The sequence below is a fragment of the Atta cephalotes genome, assembly GCF_000143395.1.
Source record: "Atta cephalotes unplaced genomic scaffold scaffold00094, whole genome shotgun sequence".
Lineage (NCBI taxonomy): Eukaryota > Metazoa > Arthropoda > Insecta > Hymenoptera > Formicidae > Atta > Atta cephalotes.
Window position 1 is genome coordinate 173,308 of NW_012130158.1, and position 12,971 is coordinate 186,278.

Genomic DNA, 12,971 nt, shown 5'->3' on the forward strand with positions numbered 1-12,971 from the left:
AACATATCAATGTGTGATTCGAATTTCGATGATTTCGTAAATTTAAATCTACATGTCATTGTATGATTCATGATGGTGTTATTGATGGAACATATAGTGAAGCTCATCCACACATAGACGTTGTGGAACACATATTACTTCAATGTCATAAAATGTAATTATGATATCCATATTAAACTAAGTAAGAGACAGTAAGTTTATTAAATTTTTATAAAATTTTGATTATGACATTATATGACATTTATACATTATGTACTTTTCTAAGGTCTATTTACATATTTTTTATTTTCTACAACGTATTGCATCTCTTCTTACATTTTTCGCTACCTCATATCTTGATGAGCAGATATGTATTGATATTACAGCGTAACGAAGTTCTTGGACGTCGAGATCGTCGTGAGTCCTACGTCTCGTTTAGAAATTGCGAACGACAATCGAGGTAACCGCATAATCTTGTCTCATGCTACATGGAAGGCGTCCATCGAGATGTGCAGATATTGAGCGATTAATGCAGTCAACTGTCCCATCATCATCACCGAGATCACCGAGATTCAAGATCTGAATGTAGAACTTGTTAAAGTGATATGAAAAACGTAAAATTGTCATTGCATGATACATACTCGTACATGAAACACAACCGTACTCTTCTTATTCGTGGTCGAGCAATGTGTTGAGCATGCGTACTATAAACTAAGTCAATGTACGCACGATGTTAGCAAAAATTCAAATATTTTGTATCATTTTTAAGACAAAATTGTATTACTAATAAACGCGATGTTGCAAACACTTTGCACAAAATTTATGATAAAAGTTCTATTATAGAATGTGAACTAGTGATCTAAATTATATTGTACATGCTGCATTAGATAAATAAATCTATATTAAAAAATATACATATTTCTTTGAAAATTTATCTTTTCCCTAATCTCTTCATCATTCCGTCTTCATATGTTCGTGAAAATAAATTACTTATTGTAATAAGAAAGCGCGAATCCGGCTGTTTGACTTATATCATTAAAATATTATTAAATTTATGCTCGTATCATTCTAATGTAAAATCGCATAATAAAAGTCATAAAATGAATACATATCTTTTTAATAAAATCGCGTGCGAGAGAATATATCAACAATTTGTGACTACTATACGCAAAAATTGTTAACAATAAATGTGGTGCATTAAAAGATTGCATGAAGTTTATGATGAAACTTCAATCATGGAGTGTACATTATGTGCACTTCAGATGAAATTGTATACACTGCGTTAAAGTAAGAAATAAATTAATGTTTTATAAAAAATGTATAATATAGTTAAATATATTACTTTTTTAATTATTTTCTCTCTCCTTTTTTTCTGCCTCTATTCGACAGTTTAGAATTATATATGATAAGAAGGCGTGCAATTTTTTCTCAAATAAATTAATCAAATTAATAAGAATTGAATAATAAGAATTGAGAAGAATTAAAATAAGAATTGAATAATAAGAAATTATAATTCTAATCTCTATTTCTTTCTGGATTTCCTTCGTAATCCTAAAATTTATAATAATAATATTTTTTTCGTCCTCTTCTATGTCATCATCTGCTTGTCACGTAATTTTAAAACCTGCACATTCCTGTTTCTCCTTACCGCCAGTTGAAAAGAATCTTCTTTCTCTATAGTTATTTAAAATTAATTAATAATATGATAGCTGTTCAGAAGTACGACGAAGTACAATAAATGATTGATAGCTACTCAATAATAGTTTATAATGGTTTGATAATTAGGAACGCTCAGCTATTTATATTACATTACATTACTAGAAATATTATTATAATTAGTTGCTAAATTAAAATCAACGCTAAATCATATCATTAAAAAATCGTAAAACAAAAACAATTTTTTATTTAATAAAATTGTGAACAAGAAGAAAAGAGAACGTGAGAGAATACAACGGGAAGAAGAGAGAGCGCGAATATTATAAGTATAGGATCACAAATACCATGGGTAGGAGAGAGAGGGTAGGAGAGAGAGCACGAATACTATGGCGAGTATAGGACTACAATGGGTGAGACATATATCATTATGCGCACTATATGGCAACGCATGCATCTCGATCTTCAAATTTTATATCATTATGCAATTTGGTAATGTATCAAAATTACATTTATGATGTCAAGAAATATGTATTAATACATCAAATATTCCTTAAAAAATCTTTTATTACACTAACAAAGCTGTCGTATATCGACGCTTGCATTTTTGATATCTCGTTTGTGTTGGTTGAACAATTTCATAATTTCATGCATTCCTGAAGAAATGATGGAGGGGACGAAACTTAGAAAGAGGGGAATGTTACTACATCAGTCGTTCAGACAGACCGCTACTGCAACGGTTTCCAAGCAAGTATGATTCCATGAGATTTTACGTTCCTATTCAAGATAAAGAAGTTTTTTTATAAACAAGTTTTTATTTAAAAAATTTTTTTTGTTCTTTTTTGTTTGTTTATCTGATTTCCTTTTTTATCTATTATATATCTATATATATTACTTTTTTCGGCAAAACATCTTCTTCTTCAACGCGTGGATATTGAATGGTTTGTGCAATCAATCGCACCTTCATCATTATCGGTCCAAAATCTAGTGATAGAAATCATAAAAATGCGTGATGTGAATGTGGTCAAATTAACACTGCGCGAAACATGTCTGTATATGAAGTCGTCAATCATGTTCTTCATATTCAAACTCAAACATTGTGTCGAGAACGTATTCTCTGAGCTGTGCCAATATACGCATATCGTCAACGAAAAATTTAAATATTTTGTAATACTTTTAGGTTTAAAAAATTGTATCATCGATAAATGTGATGCTGTTTTTTTTGCGCAATTTATAATAAAAAATCAAATATAGAGTGTGAGTTAATAGTTTATACTTTAGAAAATATTATAAACAGTATGTAAAAATGTACATTTTATTGCTAATCGAAAGCAGGTGCTTAAAATTCGATTTGAAATTAATTAAATTAAATTAAATTAAATTAAGTTTCTGCTTATAAATATTGTAAGAACTATAACGGTGCAGCGTACACATTTTGATCAGTCCCGGGTGTTTTATTTATTATGATGACATGACAACGAGATAGAGAATAATTGGACCTCTCACTTCCACACGTGCGGATAAGATTAGATCTGTTCTTTATTCTTGCACCGTGTGCACCAATTCAGAGAGGAATAAAGAAAAGACCTATTGGTTAGGAACGCATGCATTTGTATTGAAAACTTGAAGTATTATCTAATGAATTCTGCACACTGGACGCAGAAATGTTTACCGCGCGGCAAAATGTGACGCAGTAGCCAATAAGCTTACAACTCCTAATAGTTCCAGCACGATTTGCGACGTGATACGAGATATGCGATATCCAATCAAGGTACTGCTTTTCTAAAAGAATTATACATTTATTGGATGTCGCGCGTCGCATATCGCGTATCGTGTCGCGCATCGCTGGTGTCAGAAGCCATGTTCATTGGTCACCATCGCATTTTGCCGCGCAGCAAGCGTTTCCGCGTCCAGTATGCGGGAGCCATAAGTGGGGCGAATTTGCACGATATCCAACTCTCTGCCGTATAAAGATGCATTCACATGCAACCGTCAAGCATCAAGCAGCAATCACAATGACAACTGAATATGCCAATCAGATGAAAGAACTCACTGAGCGCTTAGTGAGCGGTTGTTTTGAATGTACCTAATATGTAATATTAAATATATGATTGTTATATATGCTGAATAATTGTAGTTTGTAGTGAAAAGTAAACTATTTAAAAGTCTATTTTAAACAGAAGAAAAAGATTCACATTGTTTATAAGAACAACAAAGGAAAAGATTATCATAAGAAAAATAGATATTGGAATACGTAGCACAGAGAAAGAGAGAAAACGCAAAGCTCAAGAAAAATTTATTAATAGCCAAAAAGGCTCCATGCATAAATTTCTGAAAAGAAATAATATTACAGAAGAAAACAAGCCTACTCAAGAAACATCTGGTATACATTTGCAAAATGATGAACTTCTGGAATATATAGGTAACAATAATGTATTATTACACTAAGTATTATTACACTAAAAACAAAATAATTTAAAATAATTTAAAAGAATTATAAATAAAGTTATAATTTTTATATAAAGTTTTTAACATTTATGATGGCCCCACAAAATTTTGTCAGTGTTTGTTTAATGTTTAACTGTTTCTTGTTGATTAAATATTTTTGACTTGCAGTCCTTGAATTTTAATTGATTTTAAAAAGAATTTGTTTACAGGATATTCGAAAAGAAGAAAAAATATTAATTGAATACATAGATGAATATCAAAAACTTGAAGAATATAGACACATGGTCAGAAAATCTCATGGTAGCTGAAAAAAATATTTTAATGGAAAAAGGATTCCGTAAAATTTGTTTAAATTATTATCCAAAAGATCATAAAAATAGAAACTTTTCGGAAGTATATTACATAAGGAAAATGAGCAATGGTGAGCTAATTGATAGACAATGGTTAGTGTATTCAAAAGAAAAAAAGGCTATCTTCTTTCTTTTCCATGCAAATTGTTTCAAAGTGGATCAGCTTGAAACACATGGATTTAATAATTGGCAGCATATATCCGAGAAACTAAAACGACACGAAATATCCAAAATACATATTTTAAAGCAATGAATACATGGACTGAAGTTCGTTTTAGTGCTCGTAGTAGTGTAAATCATTCTAATCTTATCTATTTGTCTGAAAAACGTTATATTAAAGAAAAACAGAAATGGAGAAATATTTTGAAAAGAATAATAGCCATTATTCAATATCTAGCCGAACATAATTTGGCATTAAGAAGTTCATCTGATTTACTGAAATACATCAAATAATGAGAATTTTTTAGGTCTTGTAGAACTTATGGCTCGGTATGATTCTATCTTAATGAAACATATAAGTCGTGTTAAAGTAGCAAGACATGGAGTTACCTATTTAAGCAAAGATATACAAGATGACTTATATCTGATGGGTCAATCAAATTAGAAATACTGTAATCAATCGATATAAAAGCTACTAAGTACTTTTCTGTTCTTTTGGATTGCATCCCCCAGACACTTCTCATGGAGCAACTTTTCTGCATCATACGATATATTTATATACAAAATGGTGAAGTACAAATATGTGAAAGTTTTACTGGTAGTTAAAGATACTAGCGGATTAGAATTGGCTACAACTCTAAAACAACATCTGAATGATTATGGATTTGATTTTACAAATTACAGGGGACAAGAATATGATAATGGAATAAACATGAAGGGATTCAAATCCGGTGTGCAAACCCAACTTTTACGAGAGAACCAAAAAGCTTTTTTTACACTGTGTGGCTGTCATAATTTAAATCTCGTGTTGACAGATATTGCTAACGTTTCTCCGAAGGCTGTTCCATTTTTTTGTAATTCACGACTTTACACATTTTTATCAGCTTTTAATTATAGATATAATATAGCCAAGAAACATTTAAAGCTTATCTCAAAAATTATCTGATATTCATCAAATCATTTCACTATCTGATACTCAAAGAGAATATCGCATAGAAAGTGTAAAAACTGTATGGTTTCAAATCAAAGAGTTTGTACAAATATTTGAGGAAATTTTAACCGAATCTAAAGATGCGAAAGCTTCTAGCGAAGTTACTTCTTATTGAAAGAAATTCAATCTTTTCCATTCATATTATCAACCATTATATGATATGAATTACTTGTAAAAGTTAACAGAGTAAGTAAAATATTTCAGCAAGAGGATATGCAAATGGATATGATTATATTATTTCTTGATAATTTAGTCAAAGAATTATCAACTTTTAAAGAAAATGGATATTACGAGTGTAGAGAACTGCGAAAGTTATTGCAGAAAAAAATAATAAAAAAATAAATTCTTTATTTCCCTCAAAGACGAGTTGCTAGATCGAAACGACAATTTAATTATTAGGTGTACAACTTTGCTTCCACCGTTTTCCTATAGATGGCTTTAGCGGTAAGTGGTGGTCGAAATAAATAGATCATAGACGTAATACAATAAACTTGGGCATCTGTCAACATAACCCCGTAGAAACATTAGTCGATTTGTGTCTGCATTATAAAGTTATTCTCGATTGAAAATGTCAGTTTACGAGCCAAATTCTCGTCATTTGCGGGAGGTTTTAATTTTTTGCTTCAATATGAAGAAATCTGCGGCTGAGGCTCATCGAATGCTCTCAAATACTTATAGTGAGGCCGCTATTAGTGAAAGAACATGTCGTGAGTGATTTCAACGCTTCAAGAACGGTGATTTTGACGTCCAAGGTCATGCTCTGTATTTGGTGGGATCAGCTCGGCGTAGTGTATTATGAACTGTTAAAACCGACTGAAACAATCACAGGCGATCGGTATCGAACGCAATTGATGTGTTTGAGCCGACATGGGGTCGAGCATTGAAAGACAAACGGCCGCAATACAACGAGAGACACGATAAAGTGATTTTGCAGCATGACAATGCTCGACCCCATGTTGCGAAAGTGGTCAAGACATACTTGGAAACGTTGAAATGGGAAGTCCTCCACCCCCCGTATTCTCCAGACGTTGCTCCCTCTATCACTTGTTTCGATCAATGGCATGGCTGACCAGCACTTCCGGTCTTATGAAGAAGTAAACAATTGGATCGATTCGTGGATAGCCTCAAAAGATGACCAGTTTTTTCGACGCGGGATTCATACGCTACCTGAAAGATGGGAGAAAGTAGTGGCCAGCGATGGACAATACTTTGAATCATAAATGTATAACAAGTTTTTTACAATAAAGCCTCATGAGCTCTCCATTGTTATTATTGCGGACTTGGTGATGCAAAGATTGAAGAAAGCAACATTGAGTTTGTATAATGATCAGGTTCTTTTTTAATATATGTACGATTTAATATATGACGATGTATGCGCTGCAGTGCCATTAACCATTATTGATTCTTTGTTTAATAGTTTTAATTCGATTTAATTTCATCCTTGATTTCAATTGATGATCAAGACTGGCAATGAATCATTGAATTTCTTAAATATAAAAATTACAGTCAAAAACAATACTCACATTTGATTGATATCAAAAACCCAGTTTCTCTAGTAGATATTTGAACTTTCTCTTAAATCATCTGTTATCCAAAAAGGAGGCACAATTATCGGACTAACAAATAGAGCAATATTACTATCTGATCCGAAATTCTACGGGAAAAATCTAACAAAGGTAATAAACATCTTACTAGAGAATGACTATCCTCTCAAATTGATTTTTGATATAATCAACAGGGTTAAGAATATTAGGGATAGAAGTGCAAAACTACATGATCATACAGATGAGTCAGTGATTCATTGATAGTTCCATTGTTGTTTATTGTACTCTACATTCCAAACTTGTCAGAAAAATTTAATCTATCTAATAGAAAAGACATTAGAATTCCTTTTTACAGCACAAACGAGCTAAATAAATATATCAAGATATATAAAGACTCTCGTCCTCTTATGTCAATAAATAATATTGTTTATAAAATTAAGTGTAACGATTGCAACCGATAGGGCAAACAAGTAAACAGTTAAAAACACGAATCGGAGAACATCGGAACCATATTAAATGGAACACGTCTGCATGGTCAGTAATAACTGAAGATTAAATTTTGATCATGAATTTGATTAGAATAATGTTGAAATATTAGACGAGGAATCATGTTATAATAAACGTTTAATATCAGAGATGCTTCACATTAAAAAACAAAACAACAGCCTTAATCTTTAAACCGATACAGAAGACTTACACAGATCATACAGAAGTAATGACATAAAAACAGCAATGGAAGAATTGGGGCATACGATGGTCAATATCTGTTGAAATATTAAGCAGAGCTAAGAGCAGAACTAAGAAACCTCTGTCAATGTTTATTGTTGAATTAAAAGCAGATCCTAATAATAAGGCCATTTACAACATCAAGACCTTATTACACTGTTGAGTAAATTTCGAAACTCCTCATCTTAAGAGAGAGATCCCGCAATGTGCAAGGTTAGTGATATGGGCATACTAAAAAATTTTGTCATCGCACACGAAGTGTGTCAAATGTGCTGAAGATTATTTGACAGTAAACTGCAAAACAGTAAACAAGAAAGATTAGATCTGGAGAAGTAAAATATGTCCTATGTGACGGTAATCATCCGGAAAATTATAATGAATATATAAACAATTGCAAGAAACCAAATCCGACCCTTAGAGCGAGAGTAACGAATAGAATGTCACCTTTAAATATACCAATACCTAAAATTAAAAATTACAAAGAAAACAGCTGAACATCTTCCATACGGTCAAATAGCTAGTAGTAATACTAATTATACGCAATGTAATGATCAATTGAGATCGGACAATGTAACACATAAAACCAATAATAATAATAATAATGCCAGTAATCATGAGATAATGGATATGCTTAAGGAATTCATGGAACAGATGATCTCTGTCCAATCTTGCAATACCGGGAGCGGATGCTAGAGCGGATGCGCCTGCTGGACCCGAAGTCCGCTGGACTCAGCAGATAGCGATAATCATTATTAAATTAAATAATTTAAGCTTATGGGATTATCTAGGATAGGAATTAGGATAGGAATAGAGTTAAGTAGCTAAGAAAATAAAAAGAGTATTGTAAGAGTAGTTATAAGTATGTATTAGGGAATAAGACTGTGTTATTATTACTATTGTTAAGATTATGAGTTTCTTTTTTTGGAGGTTATTATTAAATATTATTTATTTCTATCAAAAGTGTTATTATTTGCTGAGGCCTAGAATAGGCGAGGACCTGTTACTTCGAAAACTATTCTCAAGGAGTAAGCAGCTATGAAATAGAAAATGTTAATAGGGGAAGATGCGAAGGAAAATCGCAAAGACGAAATGATGCCAAACTTTCTTGAATTGAAAGCTTTTATTAATACACATAACATATATAATATTGACATAATATTGATCTCAAAAACATACTTTACCAATAAAAATCATTTCTGTATGCCTAGGTATAAATTTTATCAGCCATGCATCTAGATGGCACAGCTCATGGAGGAACTGCCATTTTTATAAAAAATAATATCAAATACCATAAACCCCCTAGACAAAAACATATTCAAGTAATCAATATCGGCGTTAAAGATTGGATTAGTCCTCTAGTGCTATCAATTGTCCATTGTTCTCTAAGATATGCAATTAGGAGAAGTAGTTCAAATAATTCTTCGGATCGCTTGGACCACAATTTATGGCAGAAGGAAACTTCAATGCGAAACACACACAGTGGAGGATCCAGGCTGATCACATCTAAAGTAGGGAGCTATTTCATCCAGTTAATGTTAACTAAATCGCAGTGTCATCTCGACTGTCCAGTCTATTTACTGGTGAAACAAGATCTCTGATCTCTGATTAGATTTTGCCGTCACTAAGGGAATCTCTAAGCAATATGTTACTTGCAAACCGAGCTTTGATTTCTCCTCGGAACATACTTTGATTATAATAAACCTAATCAATGCACTGAGAATGATACCACATGTAGGCTTCAGTAGTAGTACAGACTGATCAATTCCGGTAGAATGTGCTAGATAATTTTAACAAAATGTAACCTAAAAAATAGTGAGGATATAATGATGGCAATACAACACTTTAATAAGTATGTACAACAAGCCACTTGAAAAGCAACTCCTAAACCATAATTAGTGATTGCACTTATAGATACCCAATGTATATCAGGGAAAAGATTGCTAACAAAAGAAAAATTAGAAGATTACAGCAACGAAGTAATCGCACATTTGTGCTTACTCACATTTACCACTTTGAGAATTCGCGACAATGTCCCGCTGTCGCGAAATTCGTCCAGTAATGTCAAAATGAGCTCGATGACATGTTGCTCGTACCACTCGTACACATTTGTTGTTCAAAGTATCGGGTGGCGATACTTTTATTAGTGCATTTATCACCTGCTACAAACTCACCGATGAACACGGTGTTCACCTTCATACTGCCATGTCTTTCAACAGTGTTTCTCACTCGCTCGAGCACTACATCGCCAATGTTTTTCAAGAATCGAGCGTCGCCGCTTGATGATTAGAGTTTATCACGCGCTTATCAATATACGATTCTCGAACACTGTTTCGATCTTGGGCCATCGAAATCCATATCCGGCACCCACATGCACGAATCATCCACGCACCGAATCCTTCAATTTTCGAGCCTGACGATATATGCAGTTACTAATTGTCTCTTGCCGATCGATAATCGTGGGCATGACTCTGCCCTTCCAGAAATTCTATAAGCTCATCGCATCGTTGTTCCCATGCGAACAATGTATTCTTCTCTGATATTCAACTGCTTCGCTTGCTGTATCAAATCACGCTCCATGTTATCACTTGTTGATTAATGATCGCGGTGCATGTAAATCTTCTCATTTTATACCATTTACTTGGTCACGTGACATTTGTATCACATTACATTGATGACGATGTCACCTCTCGAACAAATTGTGACATGTCGTATATTACCATGTCGAATGTTAGTGAAAAATTTGATCACGTAACATGTACACTATTTGGCAATGTCGCATTTATATCGCATTGATGTCGAAACATGCCGTAACATGTTGTCGCGGCGTGTCTTTGAAAAATCTTTGATTACTAAATCTATTAAAGCCGTCGACTTGCGAAATTGTCGTATTTTTGTTGTACTAAATTACATTGATGTTATCACGAGAAGCGTCAAATAACAAATGCGGTAAACACTTAGTGTAAGATTTATGATATTATAAAAATTCAAATTGAATTGAATTCAATCATTGAATGTGAGCAATAGTTACACTGTGGATAATAATATATTAATAAATTCATATTTACATATATTTTTACATATATTTTATTACATTTTATTGTAATATCTCCTCCAATATGAATCGCCATCCTCATAAATTGTATGTGAAGACGCGCTGTAATGGAGGCCCAACAATCGAATAAGCCATCTAAGAAAAAAATTTTTCAAATATAAATGAAATACTTACGGTTGAACGTATAAATCTATATCTTCCGATGCATTAACGTTACATGAAACGCTTTAAATCTTATCCCCTCCCCACCCCTAATTTATTTATCATTATCAGAAGAATCGCAGAGAGAATCTTTAGACTCAAAATTCGGTGAATAATAGACATGCAGGTCAGTAATATAGTATACATACGTCTCTGCCAAGATATAAAGTCAACTGTAACACATGAGTGCCTAGAGTACACGTATAAATTTCAGATCTTATTTCCATTTTATTAAACATCTTTACTGAAACGTAACTCTGATGCTCTATTTGGTATTTTGAACCAAGTATTAGTGTTAACACATTACGGAAATCAAGTTCTCGGTTATGAATTAAATGCGGGAGCGGTAAACAATTACGGTTAACCACACAGACTGACTTTCCACAAAAAATCCTCACAGATATTTATGATCATTTCCGGTCAATGACATAAAAAAATCCAAACATTAGTTTTCATACAATATAATAACAGAAAATTTTTAGAGACATCCGATGATGACATCAATCTGATATCGCAAATTACAATGTCAGCAAATTTGTAAGTTTCAATATGACCTTGTCAGCGTATTATAAGAAATTTTTTCAAGGACATGTTTTGGCGATGACATCATCAATAATTTGATACAACACCTGCAAAAATGTGACATTTGCAATTTCATCAATATATAATTGCTTTGTTAACATAATTTAAGATTTTTCAAGAGCATGAGATGTCTAGACGATGATATCATTAATAAAAATAGCGCACATAATGATATAAAAATAACAAGATTTAATCAAATAATCGTCATTAATCAATTCGACAGCGCAAGTGATAATATGGAGCGTAATTTGATTGAGCAAGGTACATTACTTAGATGAGTACAGCGCGGGAATAGCGATGCGACAAATTTATAGAATCATTAGAGGAGCAGAGCCGTATCAAATGCCCGTAATTATCTATCAGTAATAGACAATTGGTCGCATGTATCGCGCGACTCGAGAGTCTGAAGGAATCTGTGCGTAAAAGATTCGTGCATGTGGGTGCCGTGTACGGACTCCGTTGGCGCGTCATCGAATTGTTCGAAAGCCGTATTCTGATGGGTGCAGTGATAAAATCTAAATATATCGGCTTCGCTGATTCCTCGAAGACGCGAGCGAAATTGTGCTTGAGCAGAACAGAATAGTGTAATGCAACGATATGACTCTATAAAAATAAACACTGTTTTTAATGATATGTTCATGGCGGGTGATAAACGCGCAAACAAAAGTATCGCCCCGGAACTATGAACTATATCAATGCACCGATTTATGCGATACGCGCGTCATCGAGTCTTCCTTATCATCGCTAGAAAAGTTTCAGAAACGCAATAGCGGATGGCATTGTCGCGTATATTATAAATTTAACGGTGAACGCGAAGAAACACAACTTTGCGCGCGGAATATTATATTAAACTTCCGCGAGAAATTATGCTAAAGAGAGCAGTGATCAACGTTCCAAGCGCGGTTAATGCATGTTTCACACGATCTATTGTTGTCGCTTTACAGCCGACTCAAAAACATGTGGAATGGGAATCCTCGTATCCACATTATACCTGTTCTAAATCTCGCGGTCATCGAATTTCCAATAAGTTGAGTCAAATTAAGAAATCTGAAATTTTGAACGACATTTCCATCAACGTCTACACCAATGATAAGGGGATTGTGCCGATACGACTCGCTGACGAAAAAGATGCAAACTTCTTGTACGTGGAAGATGACAACGCGGGACATTTTGCACTCAAGAATCTATCTGGATTAATTAGCTCACAATTTAAAAAAGACATAAGAATATTCTGCGATAGATACGTAATAATAATAATAATATAACATATAATATGACATATATAT